The sequence below is a fragment of the Pristiophorus japonicus genome, chromosome 21, assembly GCF_044704955.1.
Source record: "Pristiophorus japonicus isolate sPriJap1 chromosome 21, sPriJap1.hap1, whole genome shotgun sequence".
NCBI lineage: Eukaryota > Metazoa > Chordata > Chondrichthyes > Pristiophoridae > Pristiophorus > Pristiophorus japonicus.
Window position 1 is genome coordinate 24,484,169 of NC_091997.1, and position 18,165 is coordinate 24,502,333.

The 18,165-nt window shown below is 43.9% G+C and overlaps 1 protein-coding gene across 1 annotated transcript in view; it reads left to right on the forward strand.

Moving 5' to 3' along the window:
• Positions 1 to 2,564: 2,564 nt before the first annotated feature.
• LOC139233625 (phosphoethanolamine/phosphocholine phosphatase-like) overlaps positions 2,565 to 18,165 on the forward strand; it is a 50,056-nt gene continuing 34,455 nt past the window's right edge. The window contains exon 1 of the mRNA XM_070864032.1: positions 2,565 to 2,694. The gene's annotated coding sequence lies outside the window, so the exon portion shown is untranslated. The remainder of the gene's footprint in view (positions 2,695 to 18,165) is intronic.

The window sequence follows — 18,165 nt, forward strand, 5'->3', positions numbered from 1 at the left end:
CGTTGCTTAACTTTGAGCCAATGTAGGTCAGAAAGCACAGGGGTGATGGGTGATCGGTGACTTGTTAGTACATGGGCTGCTGAGTTTTGGATGACCTCAAGTTTACGTAGGGTAGAATGTGGGAGGCCGGCCTTCCTGCATCCTCTTTATAATTGTACTAGTTAGTTTATATTGCCTCTTCTCATTCTTCCCACCAAAATGGATCACTTCACATTTGCGGTAAATTTCGTCTGCCCACTTCACTACTCTGTCTATGTCCCCCTTAGGTCTGTTACTATCTTCCTCATGGTTTACTAGTCCAGATACAGCGACCAGCGTGCAAGTTGAATTTACCCAGGAACACAGGATTCAGGAGGAATGGATAGCTCCTCACGGATGGAGGTTAATCACTGACATCTCAGAAGACTAACACCATCCTCCCAGAGGAAGGCAGAGCAACTAGTTCATCCACACCAGCTTAGAATCATAAAAATTTATGGCACAGGAGGCCATTCGGCCGATTGTGTTTGCCAGCCAAAAAAAAGCTATCCAGTCTAATCCTACTTTCCAGCTTAGTCTGTAGCATTGTGGGTTACAACACTTCAAGTGCATATCCAAGTACTTTTTAGATGTGATGAGGGTTTCTGCGTCTACTACCCTTTCGGTGGTGAGTTCCAGACCCCTAACCACCCTCTGGATGAAAAAAATTCGCTTCAACTCCCCTTTAATCCTTTTGCCAATTACTTTATATCTATGCCCCCTGGTTATTGACCGCTCCGCTAAGGGAAATTGGTCCCTATGTACTCTATCTCGGCCCCTCATAATTTTATACACCTCAATTAAATCTCCCTTCGGCTTCCTTTGTTTCACAGAAAACAACCCCAGCCTATCTAATCATTCATCACAACTAAAATTCTCCAGTCCTGACAACATCCTCGTCAGTCTCTTTTGTACCCGCTCTAATATACTCGCATCTTTCTTGTAATAGGATGACTAGAACTGTACGCAGTATAAAATTGTGTAAAACATTGCTAACTACAAGCATATAGAATTTATTCAATAGATTGGTTATCGAATGCTGTTAACCTGTCAATTATGTAAGGAATCTAATTAATTTCACCAATTCATATCAATCTTAGACTCTGATCTCAACTGTAAAATTATAATTCTAAAGATATTTAATAGAAGCTTTAAAACATTTTAAGGATATTTGATGGGATAAATAGGGAAAGACTATTTCCTCTGGTTAGGGAGTCTGAGAAGAGGTTAGCAATTTAAAATTGTCACTAGACATTTCGGGAAAATGTCTATATATAGGACATTGTTAAGAGCACAAAATGCTTTGATATAGCGAGTAATTGAAGCATTGCTTCTTTTGAGAATTAGATTAAAAATTTGAATTAGAGAGAAAAACAGCAGTGGGATTAGTTTTGCATTGCTGTAGGAAAGAAGCCACACGAATACTGTGAATTTCAATGGTGCTGTATGTTGTCAAATGTTAGGAGTAAGATCATTGAATTTTCTTCGGTGTCGAATCAAGGATGACTTGCTTCCTCGCCAAAAAGGGATAAGTTCACTGAGTTTACAGGTGTTTCAATGAAGGACCTAATATTCCAGGTTCCGAATTACATATTGAAGGGTGGAAGATGCCTGTGCGTGGATTTTTTTTAACGTGTGACCACAGTTGCACACCAGCCACCGCACGGGCTTGACAGAGCTAAGTCTTGGTCCAGTGGCAAGGATTAACCAAGATGACTGGAGACGAGCTCTGCTGCACGGACCTACTGCGCACACACATCGCAGTGTGGGCTGGCCCGTGCTGCTTCTGGGCCCCGAGCTCATGTCTCTCCCGGGCCCCGATCCTTCGCCCCAACCTCACCGCTCCTGCTGTACCTGCCCACGCTCCAGTCACCGACCTGGGTTATGGTGATGTCCAATCCAGTCGCCCTCCCGGACCAGCTCGCGCTGCTCCCTGGAGCGGCATGTCGCCACGCTGCTCCTTTTATGGCCCTGACCTGCCGCAGGCCAGGGCCACCACGCTGCTCCCAGGTCACTGTTCCTTTAAGGCCCCGACCTGCCGCTAATGTTCCCACACAAGTCGGGGCTGTCACACGGCCAACCATCATTGAATAGTACAGCACAGAAGGAGGCCATTCAGCCCATCGAGTCTGCGCTGGCTCTTTCGAAGAGCGATCCAATTAGACCCACTCCCCCCAGCTCTTTCCCCATATCGCTGCAATTGTTTGAAGGTATTTATCCAGTTCCCTTTTGCTACTATTGAATCTGTTTGACGTAATAAGATTGCAAACCCATTTAAACATGCACAGCTATGTTTCAAGTGAGATGCGTCACAAACCAGAATAGATATTGAGAGGATAAGCAGTAACGTGTAGGAATTTGCGCAGTCAGTGTGACGGAGCTCAGCTGGGAGCAGAAAGGACGATCAGATCCCTCGAGTTCCATCTTCACCAGCCCCCTGTCTCCGAATAAAGCCAGGCTCGCTATTGGCTATGTTCTTGCTGGCGTCACAAAGGAAACCCCTCCCATTGATTGTCAGTTTCCTAGAAACCTGCTTCCTGGAAACATTCACTGTAACAATTTCACTGACACTTCAGGGGGCTTGTCAGGGCTGCAGCAGGGCAACCTTTAATACCCTAGTGTCTTATTCTCTCTCACCTAACTGCGATTTCACACAGACTCTTCCTTTGAATACGGGTAAGTGTGTGATACCTGCTGGGAAGCGCGGGATTATTGCGAAATTAAAACTTGTGTTTTTATGTCTTTGTTTTTAAATGAAGCTCCAGTTAAGGTCATTTGTTTTTTCAAAAAAAGATTCCAACCGGATCTCTCCGCTGTTGTGTTTTGGTCCGCTGAAGGACTTGCTGATAAAGAGGATTTGCAAAATAAATCCTTGACTGATTGGGTTGGAGAAGGTCAATTTCCAAACCCGGTTTTTGTGGGGGTTTAAAGTTTCTGTCTTCAAGGCGAGCCTGACCCAACCTTTGCATTGGGACTTGTTTATGTAACAGTGACCAGGATTTCTCGCAACGCCTGCCGATTCATTCTCAACCGTTAATGATAAATAACTGCATCTTTTTTGTAACCCTTTTAAATCTGCCAGTTCCTACATAGCATTTTAACAGCCACTGAATTAACAAAGCGCCAATTTTTAAAATATTTAATGGCTCATTTCGTTATGTCTTTCTACCTAATTATGCTTTTCTGTTTTTTTTAAACATAAAATACAACGATAATATCAATAGCAGCTTCTGCAGAGCTAACTGCGCAGATGTCCGCTCAATGCCTAACGCTCACTGCCAATCCCTCGCACCCTGATTACATTTTAATATTTTCAGGGCACAAAATAGCCTTCTAGCAACTCCGCTGTGCAATGGAAGACTCTTCCCCTTCGGGGCATTCGGTTTGATACTAAATGATGGTTTCTGCAGGCACCGCAGAGGTAACTGTGCAGATGTCAGATCTCGCACGATTCACAGCGCTAACAATCCCCATATCTTCGAAACCCCAACCCTAAAAATCCTAACCCTGAACCCCCCCCCCCCCAACTCGAGACGAGGGTAGGATGGCTGCAATGTCGATATGAGGTCATCATGAAGGCAGAATTGCTGTGGTGTTAGATGTCAAAATTAAAGCGATAAAAGGACCATCCCATCACTGATAGCCTCTGAGTTGTTGATTCTTTAGATACGTACTAAATATTTAGTAATGTCTATTTTCTTCTCCTCCTCCCCCTCCCCATCCCCAAGCAACCATTTTTTTAAAAATTCATTCATGGGGGTGGTTGGCAAGGCCAGCATTTATTGCCCATCCATAATTTGCCCTGTGAGAAGGTGGTGGTGAGCCGCCGCCTTGAACCGCTGCAGTCCGTGTGGTGACGGTGCTCCCGCAGTGCTGTTAGGGAGGGAGTTCCAGGATTTTGACCCAGCAACGATGAAGGAACGGTTATAAATTTCCAAGTCAGGATGGTGTGTGATGGAGGAGAACTTGGAGGTGATGGTGTTCCCATGCATCTGCTGCCCTTGTTCTTCTAGGTGGTAGAGGTCGCGGGTTTGGGAGGTGCTGTCGAAGAAGCTTTGGCGAGTTGCTGCAGTGCATCTGTAGATGGTATACACTGCAGCCACGGTGCACCGTTGATGGAGGGAGTGAATGTTGAAAGTGGTGGATGGGGTGCCAATCAAACGGGCTGCTTTGTCCTGGATGGTGTCGAGCTTCCCGAGTGTTATTGGAGCTGCACTCATCCAGGCAAGTGGAGAATATTCCATCACACTCCTGACTTGTGTCTTGTAGATGGTGGAAAGGCTTTGAGGAGTCAGGAGATGAGACACTTGCCACAGAATGCTCAGCCTCTGACTGGCTTTTGTTGCCACAGTATTTAAACCATTAGTTTATGGTTAATCATTTTTGCATTATACAAAATAACTATCGATCAGCTCCACTCTACTCAATGAAAAGCTAATGCCCTTTAGGCATTTGTTTGATGCATGATGGCCAAGAACATTTGGGATTGATTTATGTGCAGTTGAATTGATACAATAAAGTACTAGCTGTTTTTGTTTTGTTTAAATGAAAGGCTTGCATTTATGTAGTGGTTTATCACATCTCTTTAGGTTACTGCGCAAGATAAGAGTTCACGGGGTTGGGGGTAATATATTAGCATGGATGGAGGATTGGCTAGCTAACAGAAAAGAGAGTTGGGATAAATGGGTCATTTTCCGGTTGGCGAACAGTAACTAGTGGGGTGCCGCAGGAATCAGTGCTGGGTCCTTAACTATTTACAATCTATATTAATGACTTGGATGAAGGGACCAAGTGTAATGTAGCCAAGTTTGCTGATGATACAAAGATGGGTGGGAAAGCAAATTGTGAGGAGGACACACAAAATCTGCAAAGGGATATAGACAGGCTAAGTGAGTGGGCAAAAATTTGGCAGATGGAGTATAATGTGGGAAAATGTGAGGTTATCCACTTTGGCAGAAAATATAGAAAAGCAAATTATAATTTAAATGGAGAAAAATTGCAAAGTGCTGCAGTACAGAGGAACCTGGGGGTCCTTGTGCATGAAACACAAAAACTTAGTATGCAGGTACAGCAAGTGATCAGGAAGGCAAATGGAATGTTGGCCTTTATTGCAAGAGGGATAGAGTATAAAAGCAGAGAAGTCCTGCTACAACTGTACAGGGTATTGGTGAAGCCACACCTAGAGTACTGCGTACAGTTTTGGTCTCCGTATTTAAGGAAGGATTATACTTGCATTGGAGGCTGTTCAGAGAAGGATAACTAGGTTGATTCCGGAGATGAGGGGGTTGACTTATGAAGATAGGTTGGGTCTATACACATTGGAGTTCAGAAGAATGAGAGGTGATCTTATCAAAACATATAAGATACTGAGGGGGCTCGACAAGGTGGATGCAGAGAGGATATTTCCACTCATTGGGGAAACTAAAACCAGGGGACATAGTCTCAGAATAAGGGATTGCCCATTTAAAACTGAGATGAGGAGGAATTTCTTCTCTGAGGATTGTAACTCTATGGAATTCTCTGCTCCAGAGAGCTGTGGAGGCTGGGTCATTGAATATATTTAAGGCGGAGATAGACAGATTTTTGGGCGATAAGGAAATGAAGGGTTATGGGGAAGCAGGCAGGGAAGTGGAGCTGAGTCCATGATCAGATCAGCCATGATCTCATTAAATGGTGGAGCAGGCTCGAGGGGCCAGGTGGCCTATTCCTGCTCCTATTTCTTATGTTTTCTTATGTAAAGCACAAGTGATGATTGTGTGGGCATACATAATAGCCATTTTGCTCACAGCAAAATGTCATAAACTGCAGTGAAGTGAATGACCAGTTTTCTGTTTTGGTGATGTGGATTTAGGGAAGAATATTGGCCATCACCCACAAGAATTCCTTGCTCTTTTTTAACATTGTGCCACAAAATCTTTAATGTCCACCTAACCAGCAAACCTGGGCCAAAGCCTAGCACTTCCAACAGTGCAGCACTCCTTCAGTACTGCACTGACTTGTCAGTCCAGAGTGTGGCTTTAACTGATAAATTTCAAACTCTGAGTTGAACGTGTTGATACTTTAGCCTAAGATTTAAATTAGAAGTACTTTTGTTTGTGCATTAAATATGAATGAAAAACAGTCAGGCCCCAAAATTTGAAGTTGAACTTAAAATGAAGACTGCAATAACATTTTCACATTTCTTAAAATTGCACAGTCTGCAATTTTCTATTTTCTCTACTTCATAATATCTTATTTAACTTGCTTTGATTTTGATGACACTCTACAATATTCATTTTCCCTTCCATTTCTCTCTTCCCCAGACACATTTAATGACAGGAAACAGTGGATGAAGAGCTATTTTCTTGCATGGTTATTAAGTGATTAAATGAGAAAGTAGCATGTTTGCACAGTGATGCTGTACAAGTTTAATAGCCAAACATGCAGATGACGGATGAGATTTGAGGTTGACTTACTTTTCAAGCAGCCTATACAGTTCTGAAGTCATTTATAAATATATTTTTCATTTCATAGTCTATAAGGAAGCTGCTATTATTATGCACCTGTTGTCATTGAGCAATTGAAACCTATAAAAGCTGAGTTTGCCAACACCACTTTCTATTGCAGTACATTTCCACTGCAGTTTGCTTATCTAGAATTATAAATAGTTGTACCCTCTCAATAAAGCTGATAACTTTACAAACAATTGTTCTCAAGGCTGTCCTAACCAAGATTCAATATGCCACTGACTCAATAGTTTTACGTATCAGGAGCAGGTTGACTGGAACAGTGCAACTCATGTGTACATGGAATTTCTCTCATTCATAGCAAATGATTTCCAGTGAATATACATTGGTGCTCCAACAGAGTACACTGCTGTATACTGCTTTTCTCTAAATACCAATTAGCGTTGCACGGCGTGTCATTGACGCTTATAGAATGGGAAGCATCCATGGGAAAAATGTAAAAATACTAACTTAGAATTCCACACAGTATAATGCCCAAAATAACACATTCGGCTGCGAGTTAAATGATGTTTATTTCTTACTCAGATGAAGTGTTCTCACTTTGTCTAATGGCGTCTGAACCCTTTATAAGACCTTAACTATCACTCAGTATATACTGGGTATTAAACTAAAAGCTGGTTTGTATCAACTCCAGCGCTCATCACAAAAACATTTGCATTGCTAGCTTCCTTGAAATAAGGAGGTATGTTGTCATTTGCTGACCTTTTGTTTAACCTTTTATCCAATTGACAGTTCCAGGGAATTTCAATTTGCCTGGCCAAACCAATTATTCTTTTGAGATTGCAGCTTGGTCTCAATGATACTGCAATAAATACCAATATTACAGTAATAAACTCCACCAGTTAGTACTTGCAAATAAAATGTTTTATCCACACTCCCATTGTCCTTCTCATATCTACTTGCTTTTACTTTCTCATTTCGATTTCAATTTTACTGTTTTTTTTAAACGTCTAAGCAGTGTAATTGCCCTTTTCCAGATGACGCAAACTTGGAAATGTAGTAAACCATGAGAAGGATAGTTTCAGACTTCTGGAGGTCATTGACAGACTGGTGAAATGGGCAGACACATGGCAGTTGAAATTTAATGCAGAGAAGTGTGAATTGATGCACTTTGGAAGGAAGAATGAGGAGAGGCAATAATAACTAAACATAGAAAATAGGTGCAGGAGTAGGCCATTCGGCCCTTCGAGCCTGCACCACCATTCAATAAGATCATGGCTGATCATCACCTCAGTACCCCTTTCCTGCTTTCTCTCCATACCCCTTGATCCCTTTAGCCGTAAGGGCCATATCTAACTCTCTCTTGAATATATCTAAAAAATTGACCAACAATTTTCTGCGGTAGGGAATTCCACAGATTAACAACTTTCTGAGTGACGAAGTTTCTCCTCATCTCGGTCATAAATGGCTTACCTCTTATCCATAGACTGTGCCCCCTGGTTCTGGACTTTTAGTTCCACTTCCAGAATGGATTGCGAAACAACCGCCACAGAATCGTAGAATCTTAAATGATACAATTTTAAAGGGGTACAGGAACAGGGAGACCTGGGGTTTCACATAAACACAAATCTTTGAAGGTGGGAGGACGAATTGAGAAGGCTGTTTTTTTTTAAAAGCATAAGGGCCTCTCAGCTAGAGTATTGTGTCCAATTCTGGGCACCACACCAGAAAGGATGACAAATCCTTGGAGAGGGTACAGAGGAGATTTATGAGAATTGTACCAGGGATGAGGATATTCGGGAGAAACTGGGGTAGTTCTCCTTTGTAGTGTCAGCCGTGGCTCTGTGGGTAGCACTCTTGCCTCTGGGTCTGGAGAGCAGATGTGTGGATCCAATTGGACAGCTGTCGAGAGCCGGCACAGGCACGATGGGCCGAATGGCCTTATGTGCTGCAAGATTCTACGATTCTGTGGCGGTGGTTTCACAATCCATTCTGGAAGTGGAACTTTTATTGCTCAACTTCATTGTTGAGGCAATTGAGGCTCAAAATGCTCAAAAAAGTTATTTGGTTGCTTTGATGTTCAGGTCAATATGTTGTTGTGGTCTTAAGTGCAACATTGACTGCTCAATGAGATAACTTGGTGACTCAGAGAAGCAGACAACGTCAGAACAAGATATCCTGTTGGCAGTATACTGGGGATGAACAAAACCAGATTTAAAAAATGACCATCTCACACCATAAAATGCATCAAAATAATCCAAAACAGTTTTGTAGTACAAACCAATTGATCTAGTCTGCTTGATCCTTTGCCCTTTTAATGCATTTTGAATTCCTGGGATTTGTGTTCAAATCTGCACAAAACAAACTTATTAGATGTTTTTTTTTTTTAAATTCGTAGCCAATCGTTCCAATTCTTTGTCAAATCACAAATGCCAGAGGTCACCTTGCACACGTCAAGGATCACTCTGCGCCAATGCTCTTAGCCAAAAGGCCTAGAGCCACTGCACCGTTCCTGGAAGTACTGCAATACCAGGTTCGTGCCATGGAGGTGGATGGGTCAGGCCCCCCACACACCTCCGTGGAGGTGGATGGGTCAAGCCCCCCACACACCTCCTATTTCCAAAAAAGCAAGCATATACCTTCCTGATCCAGGGAGAACCACCTTTGCTTCGATAAAACCCAGGCAATACATCAGAATACAATATCGTAATTCATAGCATATAGAGGCTACAGCAGTATATCTTCCCTCTGATGAGTGATGGTGTCCCGTTGGCCCTATCCACATTGGATAGCGATTGTGCTAAAACAGATTGAAATGTGTTGGTTCCAGATGCAAAAAGATAAGCATTTCCATTTCTTTTCAAGTGCCCAGTTAACAAACACAACAGAACTTGTTTTCTGGGTGATTTTCTTTCTATTATTCTCTTCTTCGAGCTTTCCAAAGATACAATCCTAATAGCATAATGGATTCACAATTGATACATTTATTACACTGAAATGTGTTGATTATTACATTCAAATTATTGCCAGCGCATATTCTATATTGCCAGCGGACGCTGTGCTGTACATTTTGAACCATTTTGCCTTTACATCAGTGTTTTTTTTTTTAAGTGTTTCTTTAATATACCATCCACTTTGTTCTTGGCGGTTTTGAGTGCTTCCAAGAAGGGATTCCATGTCGCTTCAAAGTGTCACCTGTGAACATAAGAAATAGGAGCAGGAGTGGGCTATTTGGCCCCTCGAGCCTTTGACTTGGAACTAACCCATGTTGTTTAACAGCCGCCTTGTACGACAACCAAAGTTTCTGTTCACAATCAGAGTTATTTCCTGAGAATCTTTATTTTGGTTGTGGCTATTAGAATCATGATCAGCCACCCAATGTTCAAAATTACTTGGGTGGAGGAAGTCAAACCAACTTTAAGATTTTTCGCTAGGGCATTTGGCATCTTTTTTCTGGAACTGTCTAGTTTTAGAACAGCCCCAGAGAATATGAATCAAGTGTCTGACTCTGTAATGCAACTCCCAACAGCTGCCATTGTCTTTTAGATTAGCAGTTGCAATCTCGATGCTGTCTAGTACATTCTGTACTCTAATCCTATAAGCCTTGCTCTGACGTCTCTCCTTACTATGTTAGCCATTTTATCTCTTGTAAAGGGTTCATAATTGTGTTTAACCCTTAGAATGGTGGCACCTTTTTTAAAAAAAAACGTCAATTTTTAAGTCTTTTGTTAAAGGTACATTGGCATCAACCCTCCGGGTTAGGATTTTCTTATTATCCATAGAAGGACGGGATGCTTCACCACTAGGGCTACGCACCAAGCTTATCGAGAAGCTAAAGATGTCGCCAATTCCAAATATCTGGGGCCCAGTGAACTATTGTATGGTGAACCTCCAGTAGAGTCCTTTTTGTGACACTTCTTATCTACAGCATTCGACTGAGCTCCTCTAATCTGTCTCCCATAATAGGGAAGATCTAAGTGACCCTGGAGGCAGGAAATAACGGGAAAATGGATTAGCCAGCACTGCCCCCGGCTTCTCCGACAGAGTTGGAATGCATAATTGCCCTCAAACTTCTCAGATTCAAAACATTGTAGTCATTGTTGTTGTCCTTAAGACAGCAAGCCCTCCTAAAACTATCATTTTAGCAGTACAGTTCCTCCACTGCTTTGTCCCTCCCTATCTCTGTAATCTCCTTCAGCCTCACAATTTCCCGAGATGTCTGCGCTCCTCAAATTCTGCCCTCTTGAGCATCCCTGATTATAACTGCTCAACCATTGGTGGCCGTGCCTTCTGCTGCCTGGACCCCAAGCGCTGGAATTCCCTCCCTAAACCTCTCCGCCTCTCTACCTTTTTTTCCTCCTTTAAGACGCTCCTTAAAACCTACCTTTTTGAACAAGCTATTGGTCATCTGCTGTCATTTTTTATGTGGCTGTGTCAAATTTATTTGTTTTGTCTTATAACACTTTTATGAAGTGCCTCAGGGCATTTTACTACATTAAAGGTGCTATATAAATACAAGTTGTTGTTGTTGTACAGTATATGCAAAGAACTTACAATGGCAAATCTCAAAACCAGGGACAGGAAGAGATGTGAAACGCAATTTTCCTATTACCTGTATATACGTGTACCATAACCAGACATGCAATTTTATCCTAGTTGATTTTGCTGAACTGTATTTGGAAGTAATCTCTGTGCTACTGTAGGAATTAAAGAGAGAAAATAGTCCCTATCATTTGTTCTGGGTTTGTTCCAAGATAAAGCGTTTTGGCAAAACACTTTGGCAACACTCCATAAATTTCCAACAGAAATCATCCTTCTTGGGTTTTCCCAGAATATAATGAATGCTCACATTTTCATATTATCCCGTTTATATCTTATGATTGTAGTTAATTTTGATTCCCCCTTCCTTTTCCCAAACAGTAGATATCTGGCTAAAACATTTTCTCTCGAGAGTCATAATGAGGATGCAGTTTACGATATAAATCGAGAGGAAAGAAAATGCAAGTATTGGAAAGTTGAATTAAAAACCGTTTTGCAGTATGTCTGTCAAGATGTGAAATGAGAAAAATGGGTTACCATTTTGGCTATAGAAGACGATTTTGCACATAAGATGTTGGACTGTTTTTTTTCTCTCTTTGGATGTTGACAGACCTACTCTGTATTCCTCTCATTCTCTGTTTTTATTTTAGTTTACTATAGAACCTCAGTTGTCCACGGTTTAAAGGCCTACATGAGTCTACAGTACCATAAATTGAGAAGCACCTAGAATGCAAAGGTAAATAGTTGGTTATGAAGCATAGTAACTGGAGAGAGTTGACTTGACCTGAAAAAACAGTAGAATGCTGTTATGCTACAGACACCAGTCTCAGATAGTGTGATGCACGACCATTATCATCATCATAGGCAGTCCCTCGAATCGAGGATGACTTGCTTCCATGTCAAAAAGTTCCCAGGTATTTCAATGAAGGACCTAAAATTCCAGGTTCCGATCTAAATCTTGAAGGGTGGAACATGCCTGTGTGTGGATTTTTTTATAACGTGTGGTGGCTGTTGCATACCAGTTACCACATAGGCTCAACAGAGCTAGGTCTTGGTCCAGTGGCAAGGATTAACCAAGACGACTGGAGACCAGCTCTACTGCACGAACCTAATGCGTGCACACATCGCAGTGTGGGCTAGTCCGTGCTGCCCCTGGGCCCTCGCGTCTTCTGGACCCCGAACTTGCGCCTCTCCTGGGACCCGAACACATCCCTCTACAATCTCTCGCCGCTCCTTCGATCCGACCTCGCCGCTCCTGCTGTACCTGCCCATGTTCCAATCACCGACCTGGACCTTGGTGACGTCCCTCTTCACTGCCGTTACCGTCCTGCTCCAATACGTGCTGCTCCCTGGAGTGCTATGCCATCACTCTGCTCCTTCTGCTCCCCGGCCTGCTCTAATGGTGCTCGCAGACCGGGGGCCGCTCAGCCAGCAGACCAACGTTAGTACCACCAGCAGTGACCTGCACTGAGGTCCTCTCCTCAGTTGGCTAATTTTTAATGTTATGGGAACACAGGCAGCAATCTTATTTTCGTCTAACATTGAAAAGAAGGACGCGACTGCTGCCCACAAGAAAAAGTAGTTGCACGTGCGCAGTTCCAGTGGTTTTTTGTTTGTTCTTGCTGGACCTTCCACAGATTGGGGAGAGAGAGGTGAAAATTTCAGGTATTGCAAGGTCTGTAATGTGACTTGAAGGTGATATTAGGATGTTGTCAGCTTGTGTGAGTTTTATTGTATTCTCGCGGAGTGTATCTGTCTGTTGTGGTTTGAACATGCGGCTGGTGAACAGAATGCAGACGCAGGATGATAATAACTTATTTATACAGGATATAGCGCCTTTAACGTAGTAAAATGTCCCAAGGCGCTTCACAGCAGTGTTACAAGACAAAACAGATACATCTGACACCGAGCCACAAAAGAAGAAATGAAGGCAAATGACCAAAAGCTTGGTTAAAGAGATAGGTTTTAAGGAGCGTCTTAAAGGAGGATAGAGAGGCGGAGAGGTTTAGGGAGAGAGTTCCAGAGCTTGGGGCCCAAACAACTGAAGGCACGGCCGCCAATGGTTGAGCAGTTACAATGAGGGATGTTCAAAATGTCAGCATTTGAGGAGCGCAGATATCTTGTGGGGTTGTGAGGCTGAAAAAGATTACAGAGATAGAGAGGAGTGAGGCCATGGAGTGATTTGTAAACAAGGATGAGAATTTTGAAATCGAGGTGTTGTTTAACTGGGAGCCAATGTAGGTCAGTGAGCACAGGGGGTGATGGGTGATCGTGACTTGGTGCGAGTTGGGACATGGGCTGCCGGGTTTTGGATGACCAAGTTTATGTAGTGTAGAATGTGGGAGGCCAGCCAGGAGTGAGTTGGAGTAGTCAAGTCTAGAGGTAACAAAGGCATGAATGAGGGTTTCAGAGCAGAAGAGCTGAGGCAGAGGCGGAGGCGGGCAATGTTATGGAGTTGGAATAAGGCGGTTTTAGTTATGCCGCGGATATGTGGCCAGAAGCTCATTTCGGGGTCAAATATGATGCCTTGGTTGCGAACAGTCTGGTTTAGCCTCCGATAGATGCTAGGGAGAGGGATGGAGTCAGTGATTAGGGAACGCAGTTTGTGGTGATAACCAAAGACAATGGCTTCGGTCTAAGAATGTTAGGAATGAATTGGCTGGGAAAAGGATCATTGAGAGAGTAGAGACAGTGCGGAGAGGGAGAGGGGTGCCAGACAAAGAGACTGGGGAGGAAAATGAGAGGGAGACGGAGCGCGAGGAGAGAGCGAGTGGCGGCGGTGTGATTAATTCATCAGAATGAACTGCTAAAACCTCCAGTACAATTTAACGACAAAATATGACTTGAAGGTGATATTAGGATGTTAGCTTGAGAGTTTTATTGTACTCTCGCCAAGTCTGCTTTACAGCCATCAGCTCCTCCATCTGTTGTGATGAACATTATTTTTTTCATATTTGGGACTTGACATTTATGCATAGAATGCTTCTGCGCAGCTTCAGGTTCATTGGCAGCTGTCACTCCCCCCAAAAAAATCCATATTAAAAGGTTAAAAAGATTCCAGGTTATCCAGTGGACTACCTGAGAACTTTGCACCAAGTTGGAGTTCTGCATTGTTACAGACCCCAAGTAATTTGAGACATGAATTAGAACTGTCGTGATAAGAATGTTTTAAGTTAACATTATGCGCATGATATGATTCATTGGCTGCTGACATCAAGTCAACATGAGTGACTGTTGTATGCCATGGTAGCTGGCTGGCCCCCATCTCTCCATCTCCAACTGCCAGGCACAATGACACTTCGCTTATTTCCAGTGCATCCTCATCTGCAGCGGTCAGCTTGGCGATGACTGGAGGACCACCTCCGGTACTATGCCTCTCCCTGGTGTTCTGCAAGGAGGGAAACAAGAGACCTTTGATTGAGAGTCATGGAATGAGTGGAACGGATGGATGGATAACATCTGTTGAGGCGTGACGTTGCATTAAGATGAGGGCAAGTGTCAGTGGTGGATGGTCAGATGGGGATGTGAGGAAGTGCCTCGACAGAGGGATGGATACGCCTGCAAGGTACGTTGGTGTGAGGAGTGATGTGCAGGAGTCGGCTTGGGAAGGCAGAATGAGAGGGTTGGGGTGACACGCATATCAGGATGTAGTTGAGTGTGCCATTGTATTCTTTCCTGCCCTCATTAGGTCATTAAAGCGTTTCTGGCTCTATCCAGGAGCGTGGCCCCACATTCCTACTGCTCACCTCCTCTGCGATCTCCAGCCAGGTCTCCTTGGTCATTGAGGCTGGCTTCTTCCTCTCGTCAGCAGGGAATAATGTCTCCCTGCGAGCCTTTACACCTCGTAGCATCAGGTCCAGAGACGCATCACTGAAGCGAGGCACAGCCTTTGTATGTTTAGACTCCCTTCTTTATTCCTTTCTTTAATGTATGTACATAAGGTCTGCCATCATCAGGGGGCACTACCATCAGAGGTCCTAGGGTCATAGGTATACGTGTGCTGGGCCCGGTATATAACCTGAACTTCACCTTTGTATCTTCACTTCTGGAAGCCATTAAAGACTGACCAGGTTACACCTAGTCACTGGCTCACAGTACGGAGTTCATTGTATCATTTCATAAACTACACTTTCTATGTTTCATACCACCTCCACAATCCTTCAACTGGCATCTTTACAAGGTTCATTCAAATACCTCAGCTGAAATAGACCCACACGTGTCGTCATTACGCCCACTTGCGCTAATTGTTCGAGAAACTCAGAAGTCGGATGCAAATGCAGTAGCTGGGTTAAACAGCCACTGATCGACATGCTGCAGCTTCTTCTAGGTTTCAGCTGTGTAGCTGTGGCTCAGTGGGTAGCACCCTCTCCTCTGAGTCAGAAGGTTGTGGGTTCAAGTCTCACTCCAGGGACTTGAGCACAAAAACCTAGGTTGACACTCCTGCAGTACTGAGGGGAGCACTGCACTGTCGGAGGTGCTGTCTTTTGGATGAGATGTTAAACCAGGTGGACATAAAAGATCCTATGGCACTATTTCAAAGAAGAGATGGGGAGTTCTCCTCAGTGTCCTGGCCAATGTTTATCCCAATATTTATCACTAAAACAGATTATCTGGTCATTATCACATTGCTGTTGTTGGGAGCTTGCTGTGCACAAATTGGCTGCCGCATTTCCTACATTACAACAGTGACTACACTCCAAAGTACTTTGGTGTTTGTGAAAGTCATTATATAAATGCAAGTCTTTCTTTAAGTGGTAGTATTAAAGCAATGTTAACAGTATTTGTAAGAAATGTTCACAACAGAACAGCTTTCTCAAAAGTAGTGTTAAAATTGATGGGGTGTGTGATGGAGGCATCCCCTGGTAATGAACAAAAATAGCCAGCCATTTTCTTCAATTATAAATTATGCCTTGTTGGCATGCATTTTAACAAAACACATTTGATACTGCAAGAAAGCTGTACTTTTATCTGATAGTCGCAGCAAGTCTGATTATAGAGAGAGAAAACATGGTGTCTTTGAGATGGTAGCAAGGTGAAAAAAAATCACTTGATGTGTTGCTGTTGATCAAAGACTTGCCAAATCGCCTGTGGCAGATATTTCCACTTCACAAGAAGAGCTTAGAAATGTTTGTCAGATTGCATTTCAAGGCTAACTCAGCTGACTATGTCACACTTGGCAAAGCTGCCTGTCTTTGAGTTTCTCCAACAAAGGGCTTTTGGTCCCCAGTAAGTGATCCAGTTGTCGGGTGACCATATTTTCTAAACCGAATCCGGGGCCACACAGGGTGGGAGCACGGCAAAGTAGCCAGGATGGAAAATGTAGGTTACGCTGCGTAACGAGGCAACATCTTTTGGCAGCCTATATTCTAAACAGTTGCACATAAACACTACAAATGCAAAACAAACGTGCATATAACTAACGCAGATATGACGGGAATATTGAGGCACGTTCAGTTACCGTTTATAAATAATACAGTAACACTGTTCAGTCATACAAAAGCAAAATACTGCGTGATATGTCCTTACTATACAGTATAAATGCACAAATGGCCCATACTTGAGAGAAGGTCACTCTTACCTTTATTACCAAGACCTCAAGTGATGAAAGTGGGTGGAGCTTCCCCTTTTATACCTCAAAGTCCAGGTTAGGAGTGTCTCCCACAAGTTCACCCCCTTGTGGTCAATGTTCTCAAGGTGTACAACTTAGGTCAGCTTATACATGGGTTACAATGATATTTGAATACATGACATCACCTCCCCCCCCCCCCCCCCAAGTCTTATTGGGATCACAGGTTAAGTCTCTCTGGTGGTTTACGCTCCCTTGTAGAGCGCCTGAGTTGGGGCTCCGGTTGTTGGGCGCTGGCCTGAGTGTCTGCTGTTTGCGGTGCTTCCGGCCTGTCTGGACTGCCCACAGTGACTGGGCTCTCCTCCACTTGGTTCCGGTGTTCGGTCACCTGTGGTGGAGTAAACGACGTCGTGTTCTTCCTCTGCTGCTTCGATGGTGTTGCTGAACCTCCTTTTAGTTTGATCCACGTGTTTGCGGCAGATTTGTCCATTGGTAAGTTTAACTACCAAAACCCGATTCCCCTCTTTGGCAATCACAGTGCCTGCAAGCCATTTGGGCCCTGCAGCGTAATTAAGGACAAAAACAGGGTCATTGACATCAATACATCGCGCTCTCGCATTCCTGTCATGGTAGTCACATTGTGACTGATGCCTGCTCTCAACAATTTCTTTCATAGGGTGTATAAGGGATAACCTGGTTTTGAGCATCCTTTTCGTTAGCAGCTCTGCGGGTGGAACCTCTGTGAGCGAGTGTGGTCGGGATCTATTGGCCAACAGGAGGCGTGATAAGCGGCTTTGTAGGGAACCCCCTTGGATTCTGAGCATCCCCTGTTTGATTATCTGCACTGCTCATTCCGCCTGGCCGTTTGAGGCCGGCTTGAACTGTGCTGTTCTGACATGGTTAATTCCATTGCCTCCCATGAAGTCCTGGAATTCAGTGCTTGTGAAGCACGGGCTATTGTCGCTGACCAAGACGTCCGGTAGACCATGGGCGGCGAACTTTGTCCGTAGACTTTCTACTGTGGCAGAGGATGTGCTGAATTGAAAATGTCACACTCGATCCATTTGGAATAGGTGTCTACTACAACGAAAAACATTTTTCCCATGAAAGGACCTGCATAGGCCACATGGATGCGTGACCATGGCTTGGCGGGCCAGGGGCTTCCCTGGGTGCATTGCCCAGCTGAGCACATGTGTTGCACCTGCGAACACACAGTTCCAGGTCTGCATCTATTCCTGGCCACCAAACATGTGACCTGGTAATTGCCTTCAATCATGACAATGCCCAGGTGCTCATTGTGTAGTTCTCTGATAAACACCTCTCTGCCCCTCTGGGGCATGACGACTCGGTTTCCCCACAGTAGGCAATCGGCCTGAATCGAGAGTTCATCCTTGCACCTATGAAACGGTTTAAATTCCTCAGGGCATGTCCCGTACGTGGCTGCCCAGTCCCCATTCAGGACACATTTCTTAACTAAAGACAGTAGCGGGTCTTTATTTGGCCAGACTTTAATCTGAAGGGCTGTCACAGCTGAGCCTTCGCTTTCAAAAGCTTCAACAGCCATGACCATCTCAGCATCATGCTCAGTTGCCCCCT